The sequence below is a fragment of the Myotis myotis genome, unplaced genomic scaffold (genome assembly GCF_014108235.1).
Source record: "Myotis myotis isolate mMyoMyo1 unplaced genomic scaffold, mMyoMyo1.p scaffold_m19_p_11, whole genome shotgun sequence".
In the NCBI taxonomy this organism is placed as follows: domain Eukaryota; kingdom Metazoa; phylum Chordata; class Mammalia; order Chiroptera; family Vespertilionidae; genus Myotis; species Myotis myotis.
This window is the reverse complement of record NW_023416315.1, coordinates 61,835,244-61,859,171: the sequence shown is the minus strand read 5'-3', so window position 1 is coordinate 61,859,171 and position 23,928 is coordinate 61,835,244. Positions and strand designations below refer to the sequence as shown.

At 51.7% G+C, this 23,928-nt stretch overlaps 1 protein-coding gene and 2 long non-coding RNA genes across 5 annotated transcripts in view; 1 reads left to right on the top strand and 2 right to left on the bottom strand.

Annotated features, from left to right (window-relative positions):
- The window catches only part of COPG2 (COPI coat complex subunit gamma 2), a 150,433-nt gene that overhangs the window by 15,369 nt on the left and 111,136 nt on the right, over positions 1–23,928 (bottom strand). The window lies entirely within an intron of this gene.
- Positions 13,767–23,928, top strand: part of LOC118666402 — a 14,523-nt gene continuing 4,361 nt past the window's right edge. The window contains exon 1 of the long non-coding RNA XR_004970962.1: positions 13,767–14,137. This is a non-coding gene — a long non-coding RNA (uncharacterized LOC118666402). The remainder of the gene's footprint in view (positions 14,138–23,928) is intronic.
- LOC118666403 overlaps positions 18,113–23,928 on the bottom strand; it is a 6,436-nt gene continuing 620 nt past the window's right edge. The window contains exon 2 of the long non-coding RNA XR_004970963.1: positions 18,113–20,247. This is a non-coding gene — a long non-coding RNA (uncharacterized LOC118666403). The remainder of the gene's footprint in view (positions 20,248–23,928) is intronic.

Here is a 23,928-nt window from a genome sequence, read left to right as displayed (position 1 = left end):
CAATGAGTCAAGAGAGGCATAGCTAAGAGCCCAAAAGAGGGAATAGACATGGAGAATTTAGGTATTTTTCTCACAAAAGTGGAACAAGGGCATGAGGAAGCCTATGTAGGAGGAAGAACACAGTGCTGGTAAAGCAATCAAGGCACTTGGGGAAGGTGGGAGGAGCCAGAGGATGAGGTGTAGAGATCGTGGCCTGTGGAAAATGTGGGGATAACTCTGTCAGGGAATGGCAGGGTGAGAAGATGAAAGGTAAGAGTGAAGCCCAGAGAAGCAACTGTCTCCAGAATGGTAGACTTGATAAGGCAGAGTGCTTAGGAGTTACTTCAGATGGCAGATGGATTCAGTACAGTATGCTGGGGGCGAAGAAGCTGGCAACCGGGGCAGCATGAGCACAAGTGAAGAGGGAAGCAGATGTTAAGGAAAAGACAAGTGAATTCATGGGATGATTGGCAGGTGGTGAGGGAGATGGTCAGGAGAGTGGAAGGGAAGGAAATGGACAAACAGCAGGGACAAAGGGAGAGAACTTCACAAACATGGGAGGGTCTTGGTGTCAGTAAAGGGGGCACCACAGAAAATGGGAAGGTGGCCTTAAAAGCTCTCATCTGGGGACATCAGAGAAACTCAGGGCAACAGTGGTGGCATGTGAGGTATTGAGACCAGACTAAGGAGCAGAGCTGAGAAGTAATAGCCTGGGCATTTGAAGAATAGAGGCCTTCAAGAGCACATGGGGAAAGGGGCCACAATGACTGATGTGAAAGAGGAGAAACAGGCTGCGTTGCACATTAAGACTGACCTTGCACAGAAACCATGGCAGGTAACCTCAGGGATTGAGATGAACTCCAGTGTGTAGGTAACAAATACACAAGAAAATGGGAAGGGAGGGGAGAAGATGGGGAGGAGGGGAGGTGACATTTCACAATGATTACCGAATCCACAATTCACTATTCCAGGGAGGCTGGGCAGGATGGTGGTCTAGGATGTGGTGGAGAGACTCTGCAAGGGAAGTACGGAAGGATGGGAACTTTCAAAAGCAGTGCAGTGTAATAGGTTTAGTCAGAGAAAAGAATGCGGGTAGCAAAGGGGCACAGAGGGATAAAGCAAAGGGAGGATGTCAGGGGTTGGATGGTGGGGTTTCATGTTCAGGCTAGACTAGGTGAAAAGCAGAAGGGGCAAGGCAAAATGGGATGGAGAATGAGAGGAGGGTCTTAAAATCTGGGTTTTGTGAGGGGAGTGTAGCCGAGAGAAAGAGAGCAAAGAGTGGATTTGGACAGTGTCTATGGAGGGTGGGAAGTCAAGGGCAAATGGCAGGGGTGCATTCTGGGTCCCGAGGGAGGAGAAATGGGAGCAGTGGAGCTGAGGGAAGAAAGAAGAGTAGGAAGTTAAGGGGTTGGCTGTGTTGTTCTGTGGGCAAAGGCTTGATTAAAAGGTAAGAGAAAAGTAGGATGGGACAAGGCTAAGGAATAATGATCATAAAAGGAAGGTGATGGCTAGAGCAGTGAAAGGACCTGATGAGTGGCAGCAGATGGTTTCAGAAAGAACACAGTATGATGAGGGGATGGAAAGAGTGTGAGCAGTGACAGCAAGTCATAGGAGGGAGCACAACCCTGTGTAGATAAATGACAGGCATTAGGGAGCTTTGAGATCCGTAAGCCCTAGAAAAGAGGCAGGTGCCTTCCTTGGGCCAATGTGGGAAAGTGAAGAAATGGATGGAATAGTCACATGAAGCAATGTCCAAATGGCTTTGATGTAGCAACATGGGAGGGTCAATTCCAGAGAAAGACAAGGTGATGGGAGGTACCCAAGAAAAGATGGAGAGTAGAGTGTAGTGGAAGGGAGACAGGCTGGACACCAACAAGGGGAGTGAAGGGAAGAGGGATATGGCAGAGGAGGCATCCTGAGATTCAGAGGTGCCAACCAGAAGGAAGTTCAGAACTTTTGAGGCCAGCCAGTGCAAGCAGTGGCATAGGGAAGGAGGAGCAGAAAAAGGGTGGCTAGCAAGGGCAGTGAACAGTGGATGATTCCGCAGCTCTGAATGCTGTAGTAAGGATGGAACCTTCTGGCCAGGCTCTTTACTATGAATCTGGTGGGGATGGGGTGGGAGGAGGTGATGGGTGAGGAAAGGGTCCATCCAGATTTGGATATAGGTCTGGTTTGATGGGAGGGCAGGGTTGGGATTGATAAGTTTTGGGGTGGGGATGGGAAACATGAGCCAAACTCCAGGCTCAGAGAAACCATCTTCTTTTACTGAGCTTGTAGACTGATTCCAAGTTGTGTTGGGGGTGATGACTAAAGGTTACAGAGAGTGTGGGGGAGTCCACCAGCGAGGACACAGGAAAGTGGTTGCAGGGAGCGGGGGAGGGGAACAAAGGGATGTGAGGACCACAGGGAGAAAACTCTGCAGGAGGACAGAGTCATGGACCTGAAAAAAAGGAGGGGTAACTTAGGGGAAGTATGGAGAAGGACCAGGTTTGGATCAAAGATATTGTCACAATCTAAGTCATAAAGGGGTGGGGCAGGAGGAGTATCAGGATATGTGTGTATGTGTGTGTGTGTGTGTGTGTGTGTGTGTGTGTGTGTGTGTGTAAAGAGCAATGTTCTAATGCAGACCCTAGGTTTGGGGCATGTTGGGTATCAAAGAGTAAATACGAAAGGGAATGTGATGGTTCTATGAGGACAGTGCCAGGACAATGTGAGAGTGGGGGCCAATGCAGCGAATTTGAGGAAAAAATGTCAGTGGCAACTGATGGAAGGGTAAGAGGCACGAAGAGGGAATGCTCATTCAGGGGGTCAGGTTGGGCTTCCACAGCAGTGATTTTTCCTGGGGGAAAGGGGGTGAATTTCACCTGAGGGGGGCAGTGGGCATGGCCCCCAAGGGAGGCCTATCACACCATCTGAGGAGGGAGCAGTGCTCTGCTCAATACTACAAAACCAACAAAATTCAAAAAGAAAACACAAAAACACACCCTAGAGATGTTGCTGATAGGCCGCCTTGGGGGTCATGCACCCTCCGGTGAGAATCACTGGGTGGAAGGGGCAGAGAGGAGAGCTGGGCAGAGAGGTGAAGCATGAGCAGGTAAGCGCCTGAGTGGGGGACGGGGAGGTATCAGAGTTAAGAATGTCAGAATGGGGACAAAGGACCCTGGACCAAACAGACAGCGAACAAATGGATGTAGCCCAAATGGATGTAGCCGTGAAGGCAGCTGGGGGGGTGGGTTGGGATTAGGGATTGGAGCACCAACATGATGTTCCAAGGATACTTGAGGAGCAGGGCTGAGTCACTTGGTAGTGGCTAGTGAATGGGATTGGGGATGTGTGGATGTGAGCAGAGAGCAGGGATGTTCACCTAAAGGCAAGGTGAGGCAGGACAGGAGATACTGAAGGAGAGCATCTGGGAGAGAGATGACTTCTGGGAAAGGAAGGAGAGAAAGAAGAGCAGTACAAAGGGCTCTATGCAATTCGAGACCGAGTGCCTTGGTGTCAGGTGTGGGGTTGGTAGGTGCTGAAACAAGAGGGAGGATTGAAGGCAAAAGTCTTGTGGTGACAAGAAAAAGGTAGGAGAGTCAGAGGAGGCTTCCAAGAGCTGTGTCCAAAGAGTGTGCAACAAAGTGGTCTGAATGGAAACATGAAATGTTAATGGGGAGTGACATTTGTGGGTCCCAGGAGGAAACCACAACTGTTCCACAGGGTATGAGCTGGAGTTGGTGCATGGAGCGTGGGGATTCAGTACAGTATGTCTGAAGCAATGACGACTGAGTTGGAATGAGTAGTGGTTGGGGGATCAAGAAGGGAGCACACAGCAGAGCAGACTACTGAATCCAGCCAGAAGACTCACAGACAGTAGCTGAAAGAATGTCACATGGCCCGGGTAAGACAGGGCCTTGGCCATGTATGCAGCACAGAAGCAAAGTAGGAGAGGCTCTGAACCCAGGTGTTCTATTTGAACACTAGGAGAGTGTGTTAAGGGGTATGTGGTCCAATGGGCCAGAATAGTGAGAATGGGCAGATGGTGCTGCCTCTCAGTGAAGGAGAGGCTTGGTGAGAGGATCCTGTGCTGGAAGGGATGGCTAGGAACAGGAAGGAGGGAGTGGATGTGGAGAAAGCAGATACTTTGCCTCAGGGACTTTGAGCGAGACTCCTGTGGATGGACAATACTGCTGTTTAGCAGATATGCATAAAAATGGTGGAGGAGCTAATGGAAATGAAGGCAGGGGTGGCATTTCGCAATGAGCACCTGATGCATGCATCTACTGTACCAGGGGCAATAATGTGTGGAGGTCTACTTGCAGTTGAAAGAATCCACATAGAAGTAGGGAAGAATGTGGGAACTTTAAAAGCTGTGGGATGTTACAGGTCCAGTCTGAGGAGATAATGTGGACAGTAAAGAGGCACAGAGGGACAGAGCAAAGGCTGGGACAGCAGGGGTTGGGGACAGGCTCTTGTTGGAAGCTGAATCCAGTGGACAGCATAGGGGGCAAGTAGGAATGTGATGGAGAACAAGGGAAGGGTCTAAACTGTGACATGGATCTTGTGAGGGGATCATGGCCAAGAGGGAAAGAGGGCAAGGGGTGGGGGGCGGGGTTTCGGTAAGTGTCCACAGAGAATGGAGGTCAAGGGTGATGGCAAGGGATGCATAAGGGGCCTAAGGGAGGATAAATGGAAGCAATGGAGGCGAGGGAAGGAAGAGGAGGAGGGTGTGGCAGAACTGACTGTAAAGTCCTCTGGGCAAGGGAAGAGGGAAGAGGAAGAAAAGTGAGACAGGGTAAGGCTAGAGAAAAGGGAGCCTGAAGGGAAGACAGTGCTTGGACCAGTGAAAGGACCTAATGGGTGACAGCAGATGGTTTCAGGAGAGAGTGTGGCCTGTGGGGGATAGAGAGAGTAAGTGGTGAGAACTAGTCAGAGGAGGGAGTACACCCCTGTGAAGGGAGGACACAATATGACTAAATGATAAGTACTACAGGCTTTTGAGATGCACAAGCCCTAGAGAAGAGAAGACATTTTCCATAGACCTAGTAGGAAAAGGGAACTATGTTGTGTGAGGAACAGTAGCAGGAAGGGATGTCCAATGGGGCCTTCATGCTGCGCTAGCGAAGGGTCACCTCCCAGATACAGACAAAGTGATAGGAGGCATCCAGGAGAGACGGAGAGTGGAACCGGGTTGAAGGGAGACAGTTTGGACACCAACAGGGGGATCAAGGAGAAAAGGGAAGTGGCAGAGTAGGCACCCTGGAAGATCTCAGATGAACGAACCAGAAGGAAGTTCAGAATTTCGGTGTGAGGCAGCATGAACACCAGTATGGGGAAGAGGAGGAGTGGAAAAGGGGTGGCTAGCAATGAGTGCACAAAAGCAGCTGCTCTTGTGACCTTCATGTTGTGGCAAGGGGAGAACTTTTCCGCCAGGCTCTTTAATAATACGGATCCGCAGGGGTAGGGTGGGGTGGGGGTGGGAGGCTGGGTTGGGGTTGGACTCTGGGTTAGGGTGGGAGGCAGGGATGGGGGTGTGTGGGAGAGATGGGGTGGGAGCTACATTGAGGAGCAGGACAGGGTTGGGTTGGGTTGGGTTTAATGGGGTTAAATGGGAGGGCAGAGTAGGGATCAATGGGGATTGGGGTAGGTGGGAAATATGAGCCAAACTACAGGCTCTGAGGAAACCGTCTTTAATGAGTTTGTGGACTGATTCCATGTCAAGTGGTGGGGGTGATTACTGTGGGCTGAGGAAAGGGTGGAGAAGACCAGAGAATCCACACAGGGGGGGCACAGGAGAGTTACTCCAAAGTGGGGAGGGAAGGTCTGGTTGGCAGGAAACACAGAGGGGTTTGAGGACCACTGGGGCCAAGAATGACAAGATTTGGACCCAAGATATTGTCACAATTCGTAAAAGTCATCAAGAGTGTAGGGCATGAGGGCTATTAGAAAAGAGGGGTGAAAAAAATGCCGTGATACAGACTGGGGTTTGGGGTATGCAGGGTATGAAAGAATAAATATGGAAGGGAATGTGGTGTTACCAATAGGATAGTGTCAGGAGAATTCAAGAGTGGGATTGAACGCTGGGATCCTTTAGGAGCAAATATCAACAGTCAAGTATGAAACGTGAGAGGCCCAAGGGTGAGTGCAGCCCAGGAGTCAGGTTGGGTTTCCACAGCAGTGATTCTTCCCAGGGAAAAGGGGGTGAATTTCACTCGAGGGGGGGGCATGACCCCCAAGGTAGGCCTATCACACCATCTGAAGGGGGAGCAATGCTCTGCTCAAAACAACAACAACAAAAAACAAAACAAAAAGTCCCAACAGAAAACACAAAAACACACCTCAAAGATGTTGCTGATAGGCTGCCTTGGGGGTCATGCACCCTCAGGTGAGAATCACTGGGTGGAAGGGGCAGAGAGGAGAGCTGGGCAGAGAGGCAAAGAATGAGCAGATGAGCGCCTGACTGGGAGAGGTGGAGGCATCAGAGTTAAGAATGTCAGAATGGGGTTAAAGGACCCTGGACCAGGCAGACAGCAAGCAAATGGATGTGGCTGAGAACTCACCTGGAAGGATACAGAGAGGGTGTTGGTATTCACCTTGAGTGAGTACGGAGTGGAGCACCAAGGTTTGGTCTTGGAACTGAGGCCTCTTGAGGAGGAGGGCTGAGGGAGAGGGAGTGATGAACAGGGAAAGTTGAGTTGGGCTGATAATGAGCAGAGAGCACCTGACAGGCTGTAGAGCACAAAGAAGGGCCAGCTGGGACTGGAGCCCACACTGAAGATCATCTAGGGGAAGAGAGAGACAAAGGCTGCCAGAGGAAGGAGAGAAGGAGTGGTGGACAGCAGTACTTAGGCCTCTGCGCAGGTCGAGACTGAGGACCATGGTGTCCAGTATGGGTTAGCAGGCGGGGGCGGGGGTGGGGGCAAGAGGGAGGGGTGAAGGTAAAAGTCCTAGAGTGATAAGGAAGAGATAAGAGAATCAGAGGACGGAGCTCCCCAAGGGCTGTGTCCCAAGAGCATACAACAAAGGGGTCTCAGTGGAAACGGGGAAAGAGGTTTGTGAGTCCCTGGAGGAAATCACAGTCCAGGGTCACAGGCTGTGAGGAGAGGGCGTAGGCAAGCGGGCAGATGCAGGAGAGTATATGAGGGCCAAGGAGACGGCAGTGGGGTGTGAAGAAGGGGAGGAATGAGGTAAGGAGCACACAGAGCACCATGGGCATCAGCCAGGAGATGTACAGTCTGTGACTGCAGAAATGTCACCTGGCTGAGGAAGGACAGTTCTCTTGCTACGTATGCAGTAGAGAAGCAAAGCAGGAAAGATGATGAACCCAGGCCCAAGAGGTAGGACATCAGGTGAGCACATTCGGACTGTGGGAGAGTGTAGGAGAGGGGCCATGTTCTAAGGAGACAAAACAGTGAGAAAGGGCAGGAGATGGCACCTTGCAGCTAGGGCAGAATAGGCTTGAGAAGATTAGGGAACACACTGTACTAAGAGAGGGATTATAAAGTACCTGAAGGAGGGAGAGAAAGTGGGGAACCCAGAAACTCTACTCCCATGAGTGGACCAAGGGTATGAAGAAGCCCATGCAGGAGAAAGAGGACTGTGTAGAGGTTAATGAGAAACAGGAGAGTGGATGAGGTGTAGAGGTAGTGGCCCACTGAAACCATTAGGGACAACCCTGTAAGTCAGGGGATGGTGAAATGTAGAAGCTAAGATAGGAGTTTAGATAGGTAAGGACCTTATCCAAAATGGTGGACTGGAAAAGGTAGGATGCTTGGGGTGAATTGAGACAGAAGATGGATTTTGTACAGCACTTTGCAACAGGAATAATATTAGGGCAGGTCAGAGGGAGCCAGTATCAAGGAAAAAACATGAATCCATCCCAGGGTAAGCAGGTCGTGGGGAAAGCAGGATGGAAAATTGAAGATAAAGCTGAGGGGTTTATTGAAGATGACAGTGAGAGATAAAGCAGAGGATGTGTAAAGCAAGATTCAGTCCACACCTAGGAACAGAGACACAGTGGAGTCTTGGGAGCCATGATCAGGAGATGAGCAGAGTGAGTTATCTTAGGGAAGAGAAAGGGGCAGGCATTTCAGGAGAGGGGAGAGAATCTTATGAATATGTAAGGCACTCAGGGTCATTAATGGGAGGCAGGAAATGGGAAGGCAGACCGAAGAACTGCCGATCTGGGGGCATCTTCAGAACCCCAGGGGAAAGAAAAGCGGCACGTGGGGTACTGAGACCTGATATAGGATAGAGCACAGCAGACTGAGGCCACATAACTTGGGCATTTGAAGATCGAGGGTCATCAGGAGCAACTGGGGAGAGGGCTACAATGGTAGTGGTGAGGAAATGGGGCACACTGCACAAACCATTGGCAGTTAATCTCAAGGACGTCTGGACAGACTCACATTGATGGAGTCCAGTGTGTGTGTAGCAAATATGCTTAGAAATGGAGGAGCAGCAGACAGGAATCAAGAAGGAGGTGACATTTTACAACCATCATGGAATCCATGCTGTGCTGTTCAAGGGAGGCTGGAAAGGAGAATTCTAGCATGTGTTGGAGAGATTCCAGATAGGGAAGTAGAGAGGGATGGGGGACTTTCAAATCAGTGGGGTGTCATAGGTCTAATCCAAGAATATGGGTAGCAATGAGGCATAGCAGGAGAGAGCAAGGGGTGGGATGGGGGCTCTTGTTAAAGAGGTTGAGGGACAACAGAGGGGGAAGTGCAGTATGAGATGAAGAGTGAGAGTAAGGTTTAAAATCTGCACATGGGTGTTGTAAGGAGAATGTGACCTAGAGGGTAAGAGGGCCAAGGGAGGATCCAAACCTTGTCCAAGGGTAGGGGGTGAGCAAGGGTGATGGGCATAGGTGCAATCAGGCCCGATGGAGGCAAGATGGAAGCAGTGGAGGTGAGGGAAGGAAGAAGAGGAGGAAGTGTGGGTCTAGTCCTGCAGGCAATATCTTGATTAAAGGGAGAGAAAGAGGAAGAAAAGTGAGACAGGGCAAGGTCAAGCTAAAGGTAGCATAAAGGGAAGGCAGTGGTTGGAGGCAGTGGAGGACTAGATGAGAGACAGCAGGAGAGAAGGTGGCATGGCTAAGGGGTGGAAAGAGTATAAATGGTGACAGCAGGTCACAGGTGGAAGCACATCCCTAAGGAGAACTGATGATAAAAAACATTAGGAAGCTTTGAGATGCATGAGCCAAAGAGAAGAGACAGGGTGACTTCCTGGGATGAAAGGAAAATATGCACAGCTTGAGGAAAGGTCATGGGAATGATGTCCATCTGGGGCTTTGATGCCCTGCTAGTGAAGGGTCACCGCTCAGAGACAGACGAGGTGATGCGAGGCATTCAGGGAGGATGGAGAGTGGACCACAGTGGACTGAAGATAGTGGGGGACCAAGGAGAAGAGAAAGGTGGCAGAGTAGGCACCTGGCAGGTCTCAGAGGAGAGAAACAGAGGAAAGGTCAAACTTCTGGGCCAAACATTGTGAGCAGTGACATAGTAACAAGGATAGCAGGGGCAGGGAACAGTGGAAGCTCATAAAGCCTTGTAAGTTGGGACAAAGGTAAACTTTTTGGCCAGGCTCTATACTACTTAATCCGGATCCGGCGGGATTGGGGTGGGAGGAGGGGATGGGGTGGGAGCAGGGGATGGGGTGGGAGCACGGGATGGGGTGGGAGCACGGGATGGGGTGGGTGGTGGGGAAGGGGAGGGAGGTAGGGAGGGGAATAGCCGGGCTTTAGGGTGGGGATTGGGTAAGATGGGGTTGGACAGGAGGGAGGGGTAGGGATCAATGGGCACTAGGGTGGGGATGGGACTATATGAGCCAAACTTTAGGCACCAAGGAAACCAACTTCTTTATCTGAGCTTGTGGACTGATTCCATCTCAACTATTGGGAGTGAGGGCAACAGGATGAGGGGGTAGGAAAGACCAGTGAATCCACCCAGAGAGGACACAGGAGAGTACCTCCAGGAAAGGGGAGAAGGGAAAGGTCTGGTTGATAGGAGAATAGGGAAGTGAGGACTATTATGGCCAAGAAAAACAAAACTCAGAATGAAGATATTGATACAATAACTGAGAGTCAAAAAAAGGGGATGGCAGGAAGAGTATGAGAGTGTCCAAAGTAAAAAACAATGCTCTAAAGCAGACTGGGAGTTTTGAAATGTCAGGTGGCAGAATATATGGAAGGGAGTGTGGTGCTTACAAGAAAACAGTGCTGGGATAGTGTGTGTGTGGGGGGGGGGGGTGGGAGGAAGGGGGCAAGACTGGAATCTTCAAGGAACACCTGTCAGAGGAAACCACTGGAAAACAGGAGGTGGGCAAGGTTGAGTGCATGCCAGCAGATTGACCTTGGGATTTCAGAAGAGATTGGGAAACGGGAGCCAATCTCCATGCATGGGAAAAACCATCTTTGTTAATGGAGATTGTGGACTGATTCCACATCAAGTGTTTGGAGTGATGATAACAGGTTTAAGAGGGGGAAGGCAAGAAGAGAGGGGACGCAAGAAGAGGATCTGTAGGAAAGAGGGAAGGGAAAGGTCAGGTTGAGGGGGAAAAAAGAGAAGACTCAAAAGGACCACAGAAGATGCACAGAAGGATCATGCCAGGGTTATTGCAAGAGTGGAAGAGTTGAGGGAAAGACCAGGGAACCCAAGCAGAGAAAACCAAGGAGAGAAATTGCAAGAAGAAGGAAAGGGAAAGGTCCGGTTGGAAGAAATCATACAAAGGGCTCTGGGAGAAATATGCCAGTGGTGTGGGAGGATGGATAGAGAAAGGGACAATATCAAGTGCTGAGAAAGACCAGATTCTGGGCCAAAGATATTTCCACAGAAACAAGAGCCATAATGGGAGGGAGGAAGGAGTAACTTAAGTGTGTGTGTTGGGATTGTGGTGGTGGCATGACCTAATGATGGTGTTTTGCACACCAGGGTTTGGAAGGGAGTGGGGTGGTTGCATGAGAGTCAGGAATGTCGGAAAGGGGTTAAAAGATCCAGAACCAAGGAGAAAGCGAGAAAGTGGATGTAGCCGGAAATCACCTGGAAGGATAGAGGGTGGCATCCTGGGATTCACTTGAGTGAGTAGAGAGCAGAGCACCAAGGTTTGGTCCTGGCACTGAGGCCTCTTGAGGAGGAGGGCTGAGGGAGACAGGAGCGACCAACGGGGAAATTTAGGGTGGACTGATGTGATCAGAGAGCACCTGAAGGGCTGTAGAGCAGAAGCAAGGCCCAGCTGGGACTGGAGATGATCTGGCAGAGAGACGACGGCTGGCAGAGGAAGCAGAAGAGAGGGGCGGACAGCAAGACCCAGGGCTCTTTGCAGAGCGAGACCGAGCGCCAAGGTGTCAGGCATGGCTGAGCAGGCACAGGGGCAAGAGGGAGGGCTGATGGCCAAGGACCCAGAGCAGTGGCTCCCAACCTTTTTTTGCCCCTGCCCCACCTAAGCATCTCTAAAATCCTGATGCTTCCCCCGGCCCGTGGCATATAATTCCCATTATTCAAAAAGTGAACTCCGATTCATGTGGAGGACACCTAAAAGGCCACTAACTTGGTCTAAACAACCTTCCAAACAAGATGGCATCCGTGAAAGAGAAAAAGCAAAGAACAACAGACAGTTGACATACTGAGGAAGAAATAACCCAGAAATTGCCCCAAAATAACAATTGAAGTCATATCAAAAAATAGCAAATAAACTCTTAAACATATAACTGATGCCGGGGGGTAGGGGAGGCTGATGGGAAGGTCAATTGGGGGGAGAAGGACACAGATGTACTAGTATTTGTAATGCTTGAAATGAGAAAAAAAAAAAAAAAATAAAAACGAAACGTACAAAAGAGAACTTAAGTAATGAATATGTCACAAAAGATCTTTCTCTACTCTACTAGTATCTGAAGCTCCAAAAAGCTTCAGAAATGCAAGAAATTCACTCTTATCAACTCGTTTGAAATCGCCCCCGTTAAATCCAAATTGCCCCACTGTGAACGGTGGGAACCGCTGACCCAGACTGATAAGGAAGAGGTAGGGGAATCAGAGGAAGAGGCTCCCCAAGGGCTGTGCCCCAAGACTGTGCAACAAAGGGGTCCCAATGGAATCAGGAAAGGTAACCAGTACCGAGGTTCGCGTGTCCCTGGAGGAAATCACAGTCCACGTTCACAGGCTGTGAGGAGAGGGCGTAGGCAGGCGGGCAGATGCAGGAGAGTAAATGGGGGCCAGGGAGACGGCAGTGGGGTGTGAAGAAGGTGAGGAATGAGGTAAGGAGCACACAGAGCATCATGGGCATCAGCAAGAAGAGGTACAGTCTGTGGCTGCAGGAATGTCACCTGGCTGAGGAAGGACAGTTTTCTTGCTACCTATGCAGTAGAGAAGCCAAGCAAGAAAGATGATGAACCCAGGCCCAAGAGGTAGGACTTCAGGTGAGCACAGTTGGACTGTGGGAGAGTGTAGGAGAGGGGCCAAATTCCAAGGGAAAAAAGAGTGAGGACGAACTGGGGACGAAAGCACTGCACCCTAAGAATGGTAAAGAGCGAAACATGGGGGGGGGGGGGACTAGGTGAAGGCACCATTTGACTCCCTTGAGCGGCACAAGGGAGTGAACAACCATAAACAGGGTGAAAATCACATAGAGGATAAGGGCAAAGATCAATGCCGGCCTGGTAGGATGAGGTCACAGGAGGATGAGGTGTGGAGAAGTGGCCCATGGAAAAGCCTGGGGAAAATCCTGTCAGAGCAGGGCTAGGCGAGAGGAGGTGAGGTTACAGAGAAGGACAGGTAAGCCAGGACCACCTCATAATGGTGGACCCCCAAAGGTAAGGAACAGGGGACAGCAGTTGGAGTCAGCAGACCCCTCTTGGGCAAGAGAGAGCGGGCAATGGGGGAAGGAGGAGTGTAAGTGAAGAGACCAGCACAGGTCATGGAAGGACCAATCAATCCTTCATCTGACTAGCAAGTCATAGGGGAAGTAGGATGGGACATTGAGGGTCAAGCAGAGGGTGGAGCATGGAGGCAGGGAGAGGTGGGATCGGGGGTCGAGTCTGGAGGCGTTTCTAGTGTGCCAGGGTTGGAGAGGAGGACATGGATTGGGATGGGGTTGGGTGAAGGGAGCCAAGCTCCATGCACGGGAATACCCAACTCCTTTAATGAACATAGTGGGCTAATTCCGTGTCAAGTGCTGGGCATGATGAGGACAACTAAGGAGCAGGAGGGCCAGACCAGGGAATCCACCCAGAGAGCCCACTGGAGTGTAGCCCTAGCAGGATAGGCGAAGGCAAAAGTCTGGTTGGCGGAAAACACACCAGCACCTGAGAGGACCACAGGGGCTCTGTGGAAGGATCATGCCAGGGGTGTGAGAGGAGGGATAACATCCAGAAAAGGGAGAAGAGCAAGAGCTGAGAACGTCCAGGTCCTGGGACAAAGGTACTTCCACAAGGCACCAGAGTCGTAAAGATAGGGAGGAAGGAGTACCTTACGCGTGGGTGAGTGTGAGAGTGTGTGTGTGTGTGTGTGTGTGTGTGTGTGCGTGTGTGTGTGTGTGTTTTGGAATTGTGGTGGTGGCTACAGATAAATAATGGTGTTTTGCAGATTGGGGTTGGAAGGTAGTCGGGCAGTTGCAGGAGGACAGTGTCGGGACAGTGAGAGAATGGTGCGAATGCTGGGATCTTGCAGGAAAATGTGTCAATGGCAACCAGTAGAAGGCTAGAGGCCCATGGGTGAGTGCAGCCCAGGAGTCAGGTTGGGCTTCCACAGCAGTGATTCTTCCCGGGGGTGGGGGGGGGTGAGTTTCCCCCGAGGGGGGGGTGGGCATGACCCCCAAGGGAGGCCTATCACACCATCTGAAGGGGGAGCAGTACACTGCTTGAAACAACAAAACCAAAAAAAATTCAAAAGAAAACACAAAAACACACCCCAAAGATGTTGCTGATAGGCCTCCTTGGGGGGTCATGCACCCTCGGGTGAGAATCACTGGGTGGAAGGGGCAGAGAGGAGAGCTGGGCAGAGAGGCGAAGCATGAGCAGGTGAGGAGGTGGGGGTATGAGACTCAAGCATGTCAGAATGGGGCTAAGGGACCCTGGACCAGGCAGACAGCAAGCAAAGGGATGTAGCCGAGAAATCACCTGGAAGGATAGAGGGTGGCACCCTGGGCTTCACCTGGAGTGAGTAGGGAGGAGAGCACCAAGGTTTGGTCCAGGCACTGAGGCCTCTTGAGGAGGAGGGCTGAGGGAGACAGGAGCGACCAACGGGGAAATTTAGGGTGGACTGATGTGATCAGAGAGCACCTGAAGGGCTGTAGAGCAGAAGCAAGGCCCAGCTGGGACTGGAGATGATCTGGCAGAGAGACGACGGCTGGCAGAGGAAGGAGAAGAGAGGGCCGGACAGCAAGACCCAGGGCTCTGTGCAGAGCGAGACCGAGCGCCAAGGTGTCAGGCATGGCTCAGCAGGCACAGGGGCAAGAGGGAGGGCTGAAGGCCAAGGACCCAGAGCAGTGGCTCCCAACCTTTTTTTGCCCATGCCCCACCTAAGCATCTCTAAAATCCTGATGCTTCCCCCGGCCCGTGGCATATAATTCCCATTATTCAAAAAGTGAACTCCGATTCATGTGGAGGACACCTAAAAGGCCACTAACTTGGTCTAAACAACCTTCCAAACAAGATGGCATCCGTGAAAGAGAAAAAGCAAAGAACAACAGACAGTTGACATACTGAGGAAGAAATAACCCAGAAATTGCCCCAAAATAACAATTGAAGTCATATCAAAAAATAGCAAATAAACTCTTAAACATATAACTGATGCCGGGGGGTAGGGGAGGCTGATGGGAAGGTCAATTGGGGGGAGAAGGACACAGATGTACTAGTATTTGTAATACTTGAAACGAGAAAAAAACAACAACAACAAAAAAAACGAAACGTATAACAGAGAACTTAAGTGATGAATATGTCACAAAAGATCTTTCTCTACTCTACTAGTATCTGAAGCTCCAAGAAGCTTCAGAAATGCAAGAAATTCACTCTTATCAACTCGTTTGAAATCGCCCCCGTTAAATCCAAATTGCCCCACTGTGAACGGTGGGAACCACTGACCCAGACTGATAAGGAAGAGGTAGGGGAATCAGAGGAAGAGGCTCCCCAAGGGCTGTGCCCCAAGACTGTGCAACAAAGGGGTCCCAATGGAATCAGGAAAGGTAACCAGTACCGAGGTTCGCGTGTCCCTGGAGGAAATCACAGTCCACGTTCACAGGCTGTGAGGAGAGGGCGTAGGCAAGCGGGCAGATGCAGGAGAGTATATGAGGGCCAAGGAGATGGCAGTGGGGTGTGCAGAAGGGGAGGAATGAGGTAACGAGCACACAGAGCACCATGGGCATCAGCAAGAAGAGGTACAGTCTGTGACTGCAGAAATGTCACCTGGCTGAGGAAGGACAGTTTTCTTGCTACCTATGCAGTAGAGAAGCCAAGCAAGAAAGATGATGAACCCAGGCCCAAGAGGTAGGACTTCAGGTGAGCACATTCGGGGTGTGGGAGAGTGTAGGAGAGGGGCCAAATTCCAAGGGCACAAAAGAGTGAGAAAGGACAGGGGACGAATGAACTGCACCCAAAGAATGGTAAAGAAGGAAACCTGGGTGGCCTCTAGGAGAAGGCAGGTACTTTCCTCCCATGGGTGGCTCAAGGGCGGGCAGGAGCCCACGCAGGCTGAAGATCACAGAGTGGGTAAGGCCAAAGAGCAATGCCGGCCTGGTGGGATGAGGTCAGAGGACGACGAGGTGTGGAGAAATGTCCCATGCTAAAGCCTGGGGACAACCCTGTCAGAGCAGGGCTAGGCGAGAGGAGGTGAGGTTACAGAGAAGGCCAGGTAAGCCACCACCATCTCATAATGGTGGACCCCCAAAGGTAAGGAACAGGGGACAGCAGTTGAAGTCAGCAGACCCCTCTTGGGCATGAGAGAGCGGGCAATGGGGGAAGGAGGAGTGTAAGTGAAGAGACCAGCACAGGTCATGGAAGGACCAATCAATCCTTCATCTGACTAGCAAGTCATAGGGGAAGTAGGATGGGACATTGAGGGTCAAGCAGAGGGTGGAGCATGGAGGCAGGGAGAGGTGGGATCGGGGGTCGAGTCTGGAGGCGTTTCTAGTGTGCCAGGGTTGGAGAGGAGGACATGGATTGGGATGGGGTTGGGTGAAGGGAGCCAAGCTCCATGCACGGGAATACCCAACTCCTTTAATGCACATTGTGGGCTGATTCCGTGTCAAGTGGTGGGCATGATGAGGACAACTAAGGAGCAGGAGGGCCAGAGCAGGGAATCCACACAGAGAGCCCACTGGAGTGTAGCCCTAGCAGGATAGGCGAAGGCAAAAGTCTGGTTGGCGGAAAACACACCAGCACCTGAGAGGACCACAGGGACTCTGTGGAAGGATCATGCCAGGGGTGTGAGAGGAGGGATAACATCCAGAAAAGGGAGAAGAGCAAGAGCTGAGAACGTCCAGGTCCTGGGACAAAGGTACTTCCACAAGGCACCAGAGTCGTAAAGATAGGGAGGAAGGAGTACCTTACGCGTGGGTGAGTGTGAGTGTGTGTGTGTGTGTGTGTGTGTGTGTGTGTGTGTGTGTGTGTGTTTTGGAATTGTGGTGGTGGCTACAGATAAATAATGGAGTTTTGCAGATTGGGGTTGGAAGGGAGTCGGGCAGTTGCAAGAGGACAGTGTCGGGACAGTGAGAGAATGGTGTGAATGCTGGGATCTTGCAGGAAAATGTGTCAATGGCAACCAGTAGAAGGCTAGAGGCCCAAGGGTGAGTGCAGCCCAGGAGTCAGGTTGGGCTTCCACAGCAGTGATTCTTCCCGGGGGTGGGGGGGGGGTGAGTTTCCCCCGAGGGGGGGGTGGGCATGACCCCCAAGGGAGGCCTATCACACCATCTGAAGGGGGAGCAGTACACTGCTTGAAACAACAAAACCAAAAAAAATTCAAAAGAAAACACAAAAACACACCCCAAAGATGTTGCTGATAGGCCTCCTTGGGGGGTCATGCACCCTCGGGTGAGAATCACTGGGTGGAAGGGGCAGAGAGGAGAGCTGGGCAGAGAGGCGAAGCATGAGCAGGTGAGGAGGTGGGGGTATGAGACTCAAGCATGTCAGAATGGGGCTAAGGGACCCTGGACCAGGCAGACAGCAAGCAAAGGGATGTAGCCGAGAAATCACCTGGAAGGATAGAGGGTGGCACCCTGGGCTTCACCTGGAGTGAGTAGGGAGGAGAGCACCAAGGTTTGGTCCAGGCACTGAGGCCTCTTGAGGAGGAGGGCTGAGGGAGACAGGAGCGACCAACGGGGAAATTTAGGGTGGACTGATGTGATCAGAGAGCACCTGAAGGGCTGTAGAGCAGAAGCAAGGCCCAGCTGGGACTGGAGATGATCTGGCAGAGAGACGACGGCTGGCAGAGGAAGGAGAAGAGAGGGCCGGACAGCAAGACCCAGGGCTCTGTGCAGAGCGAGACCGAGTGCCAAGGTGTCCGGCATGGCAGAGCAGGCACAGGGGCAAGAGGGAGGGCTGAAGGCCAAGGACCCAGAGCAGTGGCTCCCAACCTTTTTTTGCCCATGCCCCACCTAAGCATCTCTAAAATCCCGATGCTTCCCCCGGCCCGTGGCATATAATTCCCATTATTCAAAAAGTGAACTCCGATTCATGTGGAGGACACCTAAAAGGCCACTAACTTGGTCTAAACAACCTTCCAAACAAGATGGCATCCGTGAAAGAGAAAAAGCAAAGAACAACAGACAGTTGACATACTGAGGAAGAAATAACCCAGAAATTGCCCCAAAATAACAATTGAAGTCATATCAAAAAATAGCAAATAAACTCTTAAACATATAACTGATGCCGGGGGGTAGGGGAGGCTGATGGGAAGGTCAATTGGGGGGAGAAGGACACAGATGTACTAGTATTTGTAATACTTGAAACGAGAAAAAAACAACAACAACAAAAAAAACGAAACGTATAACAGAGAACTTAAGTGATGAATATGTCACAAAAGATCTTTCTCTACTCTACTAGTATCTGAAGCTCCAAGAAGCTTCAGAAATGCAAGAAATTCACTCTTATCAACTCGTTTGAAATCGCCCCCGTTAAATCCAAATTGCCCCACTGTGAACGGTGGGAACCACTGACCCAGACTGATAAGGAAGAGGTAGGGGAATCAGAGGAAGAGGCTCCCCAAGGGCTGTGCCCCAAGACTGTGCAACAAAGGGGTCCCAATGGAATCAGGAAAGGTAACCAGTACCGAGGTTCGCGTGTCCCTGGAGGAAATCACAGTCCACGTTCACAGGCTGTGAGGAGAGGGCGTAGGCAAGCGGGCAGATGCAGGAGAGTATATGAGGGCCAAGGAGATGGCAGTGGGGTGTGCAGAAGGGGAGGAATGAGGTAACGAGCACACAGAGCACCATGGGCATCAGCAAGAAGAGGTACAGTCTGTGACTGCAGAAATGTCACCTGGCTGAGGAAGGACAGTTTTCTTGCTACCTATGCAGTAGAGAAGCCAAGCAAGAAAGATGATGAACCCAGGCCCAAGAGGTAGGACTTCAGGTGAGCACATTCGGGGTGTGGGAGAGTGTAGGAGAGGGGCCAAATTCCAAGGGCACAAAAGAGTGAGAAAGCACAGGGGACGAATGAACTGCACCCAAAGAATGGTAAAGAAGGAAACCTGGGTGGCCTCTAGGAGAAGGCAGGTACTTTCCTCCCATGGGTGGCTCAAGGGCGGGCAGGAGCCCACGCAGGCTGAAGATCACAGAGTGGGTAAGGCCAAAGAGCAATGCCGGCCTGGTGGGATGAGGTCAGAGGACGACGAGGTGTGGAGAAATGTCCCATGGAAAAGCCTGGGGACAACCCTGTCAGAGCAGGGCTAGGCGAGAGGAGGTGAGGTTACAGAGAAGGCCAGGTAAGCCACCACCATCTCATAATGGTGGACCCCCAACGGTAAGGAACAGGGGACAGCAGTTGGAGTCAGCAGACCCCTCTTGGGCAAGAGAGAGCGGGCAATGGGGGAAGGAGGAGTGTAAGTGAAGAGACCAGCACAGGTCATGGAAGGACCAATCAATCCTTCATCTGACTAGCAAGTCATAGGGGAAGTAGGATGGGACATTGAGGGTTAAGCAGAGGGTGGAGCATGGAGGCAGGGAGAGGTGGGATCGGGGGTCGAGTCTGGAGGCGTTTCTAGTGTGCCAGGGTTGGAGAGGAGGACATGGATTGGGATGGGGTTGGGTGAAGGGAGCCAAGCTCCATGCACGGGAATACCCAACTCCTTTAATGCACATAGTGGGCTAATTCCGTGTCAAGTGGTGGGCATGATGAGGACAACTAAGGAGCAGGAGGGCCAGAGCAGGGAATCCACCCAGAGAGCCCACTGGAGTGTAGCCCTAGCAGGATAGGCGAAGGCAAAAGTCTGGTTGGCGGAAAACACACCAGCACCTGAGAGGACCACAGGGACTCTGTGGAAGGATCATGCCAGGGGTGTGAGAGGAGGGATAACATCCAGAAAAGGGAGAAGAGCAAGAGCTGAGAACGTCCAGGTCCTGGGACAAAGGTACTTCCACAAGGCACCAGAGTCGTAAAGATAGGGAGGAAGGAGTAGCTTACGCGTGGGTGAGTGTGAGTGTGTGTGTGTGTGTGTGTGTGTGTGTGTGTGTGTGTGTGTGTGTGTTTTGGAATTGTGGTGGTGGCTACAGATAAATAATGGTGTTTTGCAGATTGGGGTTGGAAGGGAGTCGGGCAGTTGCAGGAGGACAGTGTCGGGACAGTGAGAGAATGGTGTGAATGCTGGGATCTTGCAGGAAAATGTGTCAATGGCAACCAGTAGAAGGCTAGAGGCCCAAGGGTGAGTGCAGCCCAGGAGTCAGGTTGGGCTTCCACAGCAGTGATTCTTCCCGGGGGTGGGGGGGGGTGAGTTTCACCCGAGGGGGGGGTGGGCATGACCCCCAAGGGAGGCCTATCACACCATCTGAAGGGGGAGCAGTACACTGCTTGAAACAACAAAACCAAAAAAAATTCAAAAGAAAACACAAAAACACACCCCAAAGATGTTGCTGATAGGCCTCCTTGGGGGGTCATGCACCCTCGGGTGAGAATCACTGGGTGGAAGGGGCAGAGAGGAGAGCTGGGCAGAGAGGCGAAGCATGAGCAGGTGAGGAGGTGGGGGTATGAGACTCAAGCATGTCAGAATGGGGCTAAGGGACCCTGGACCAGGCAGACAGCAAGCAAAGGGATGTAGCCGAGAAATCACCTGGAAGGATAGAGGGTGGCACCCCGGGCTTCACCTGGAGTGAGTAGGGAGGAGAGCACCAAGGTTTGGTCCAGGCACTGAGGCCTCTTGAGGAGGAGGGCTGAGGGAGACAGGAGCGACCAACGGGGAAATTTAGGGTGGACTGATGTGATCAGAGAGCACCTGAAGGGCTGTAGAGCAGAAGCAAGGCCCAGCTGGGACTGGAGATGATCTGGCAGAGAGACGACGGCTGGCAGAGGAAGGAGAAGAGAGGGGCGGACAGCAAGACCCAGGGCTCTGTGCAGAGCGAGACCGAGCGCCAAGGTGTCAGGCATGGCTGAGCAGGCACAGGGGCAAGAGGGAGGGCTGAAGGCCAAGGACCCAGAGCAGTGGCTCCCAACCTTTTTTTGCCCATGCCCCACCTAAGCATCTCTAAAATCCTGATGCTTCCCCCGGCCCGTGGCATATAATTCCCATTATTCAAAAAGTGAACTCCGATTCATGTGGAGGACACCTAAAAGGCCACTAACTTGGTCTAAACAACCTTCCAAACAAGATGGCATCCGTGAAAGAGAAAAAGCAAAGAACAACAGACAGTTGACATACTGAGGAAGAAATAACCCAGAAATTGCCCCAAAATAACAATTGAAGTCATATCAAAAAATAGCAAATAAACTCTTAAACATATAACTGATGCCGGGGGGTAGGGGAGGCTGGGGGAAGGTCAATTGGGGGGAGAAGGACACAGATGTACTAGTATTTGTAATACTTGAAACGAGAAAAAAACAAAAAAAAAATTAAAAACGAAACGTATAACAGAGAACTTAAGTGATGAATATGTCACAAAAGATCTTTCTCTACTCTACTAGTATATGAAGCTCCAAGAAGCTTCAGAAATGCAAGAAATTCACTCTTATCAACTCGTTTGAAATCGCCCCCGTTAAATCCAAATTGCCCCACTGTGAACGGTGGGAACCACTGACCCAGACTGATAAGGAAGAGGTAGGGGAATCAGAGGAAGAGGCTCCCCAAGGGCTGTGCCCCAAGACTGTGCAACAAAGGGGTCCCAATGGAATCAGGAAAGGTAACCAGTACCGAGGTTCGCGTGTCCCTGGAGGAAATCACAGTCCAGGTTCACAGGCTGTGAGGAGAGGGCGTAGGCAAGCGGGCAGATGCAGGAGAGTATATGAGGGCCAAGGAGATGGCAGTGGGGTGTGCAGAAGGGGAGGAATGAGGTAACGAGCACACAGAGCACCATGGGCATCAGCAAGAAGAGGTACAGTCTGTGACTGCAGAAATGTCACCTGGCTGAGGAAGGACAGTTTTCTTGCTACCTATGCAGTAGAGAAGCCAAGCAAGAAAGATGATGAACCCAGGCCCAAGAGGTAGGACTTCAGGTGAGCACATTCGGGGTGTGGGAGAGTGTAGGAGAGGGGCCAAATTCCAAGGGCACAAAAGAGTGAGAAAGGACAGGGGACGAATGAACTGCACCCAAAGAATGGTAAAGAAGGAAACCTGGGTGGCCTCTAGGAGAAGGCAGGTACTTTCCTCCCATGGGTGGCTCAAGGGCGGGCAGGAGCCCACGCAGGCTGAAGATCACAGAGTGGGTAAGGCCAAAGAGCAATGCCGGCCTGGTGGGATGAGGTCAGAGGACGACGAGGTGTGCAGAAATGTCCCATGGAAAAGCCTGGGGACAACCCTGTCAGAGCAGGGCTAGGCGAGAGGAGGTGAGGTTACAGAGAAGGCCAGGTAAGCCACCACCATCTCATAATGGTGGACCCCCAAAGGTAAGGAACAGGGGACAGCAGTTGGAGTCAGCAGACCCCTCTTGGGCAAGAGAGAGCGGGCAATGGGGGAAGGAGGAGTGTAAGTGAAGAGACCAGCACAGGTCATGGAAGGACCAATCAATCCTTCATCTGACTAGCAAGTCATAGGGGAAGTAGGATGGGACATTGAGGGTCAAGCAGAGGGTGGAGCATGGAGGCAGGGAGAGGTGGGATCGGGGGTCGAGTCTGGAGGCGTTTCTAGTGTGCCAGGGTTGGAGAGGAGGACATGGATTGGGATGGGGTTGGGTGAAGGGAGCCAAGCTCCATGCACGGGAATACCCAACACCTTTAATGCACATTGTGGGCTGATTCCGTGTCAAGTGCTGGGCATGATGAGGACAACTAAGGAGCAGGAGGGCCAGAGCAGGAAATCTACACAGAGAGCCCACTGGAGTGTAGCCCTAGCAGGATAGGCGAAGGCAAAAGTCTGGTTGGCGGAAAACACACCAGCACCTGAGAGGACCACAGGGGCTCTGTGGAAGGATCATGCCAGGGGTGTGAGAGGAGGGATAACATCCAGAAAAGGGAGAAGAGCAAGAGCTGAGAACGTCCAGGTCCTGGGACAAAGGTACTTCCACAAGGCACCAGAGTCGTAAAGATAGGGAGGAAGGAGTAGCTTACGCGTGGGTGAGTGTGAGTGTGTGTGTGTGTGTGTGTGTGTGTGTGTGTGTGTGTGTGTGTGTGTGTGTTTTGGAATTGTGGTGGTGGCTACAGATAAATAATGGTGTTTTGCAGATTGGGGTTGGAAGGGAGTCGGGCAGTTGCAGGAGGACAGTGTCGGGACAGTGAGAGAATGGTGCGAATGCTGGGATCTTGCAGGAAAATGTGTCAATGGCAACCAGTAGAAGGCTAGAGGCCCAAGGGTGAGTGCAGCCCAGGAGTCAGGTTGGGCTTCCACAGCAGTGATTCTTCCCGGGGGTGGGGGGGGTGAGTTTCACCCGAGGGGGGGGTGGGCATGACCCCCAAGGGAGGCCTATCACACCATCTGAAGGGGGAGCAGTACACTGCTTGAAACAACAAAACCAAAAAAAATTCAAAAGAAAACACAAAAACACACCCCAAAGATGTTGCTGATAGGCCTCCTTGGGGGGTCATGCACCCTCGGGTGAGAATCACTGGGTGGAAGGGGCAGAGAGGAGAGCTGGGCAGAGAGGCGAAGCATGAGCAGGTGAGGAGGTGGGGGTATGAGACTCAAGCATGTCAGAATGGGGCTAAGGGACCCTGGACCAGGCAGACAGCAAGCAAAGGGATGTAGCCGAGAAATCACCTGGAAGGATAGAGGGTGGCACCCTGGGCTTCACCTGGAGTGAGTAGGGAGCAGAGCACCAAGGTTTGGTCCTGGCACTGAGGCCTCTTGAGGAGGAGGGCTGAGGGAGACAGGAGCGACCAACGGGGAAATTTAGGGTGGACTGATGTGATCAGAGAGCACCTGAAGGGCTGTAGAGCAGAAGCAAGGCCCAGCTGGGACTGGAGATGATCTGGCAGAGAGACGACGGCTGGCAGAGGAAGGAGAAGAGAGGGGCGGACAGCAAGACCCAGGGCTCTGTGCAGAGCGAGACCGAGCGCCAAGGTGTCAGGCATGGCTGAGCAGGCACAGGGGCAAGAGGGAGGGCTGAAGGCCAAGGACCCAGAGCAGTGGCTCCCAACCTTTTTTGGCCATGCCCCACCTAAGCATCTCTAAAATCCTGATGCTTCCCCCGGCCCGTGGCATATAATTCCCATTATTCAAAAAGTGAACTCCGATTCATGTGGAGGACACCTAAAAGGCCACTAACTTGGTCTAAACAACCTTCCAAACAAGATGGCATCCGTGAAAGAGAAAAAGCAAAGAACAACAGACAGTTGACATACTGAGGAAGAAATAACCCAGGAAATTGCCCCAAAATAACAATTGAAGTCATATCAAAAAA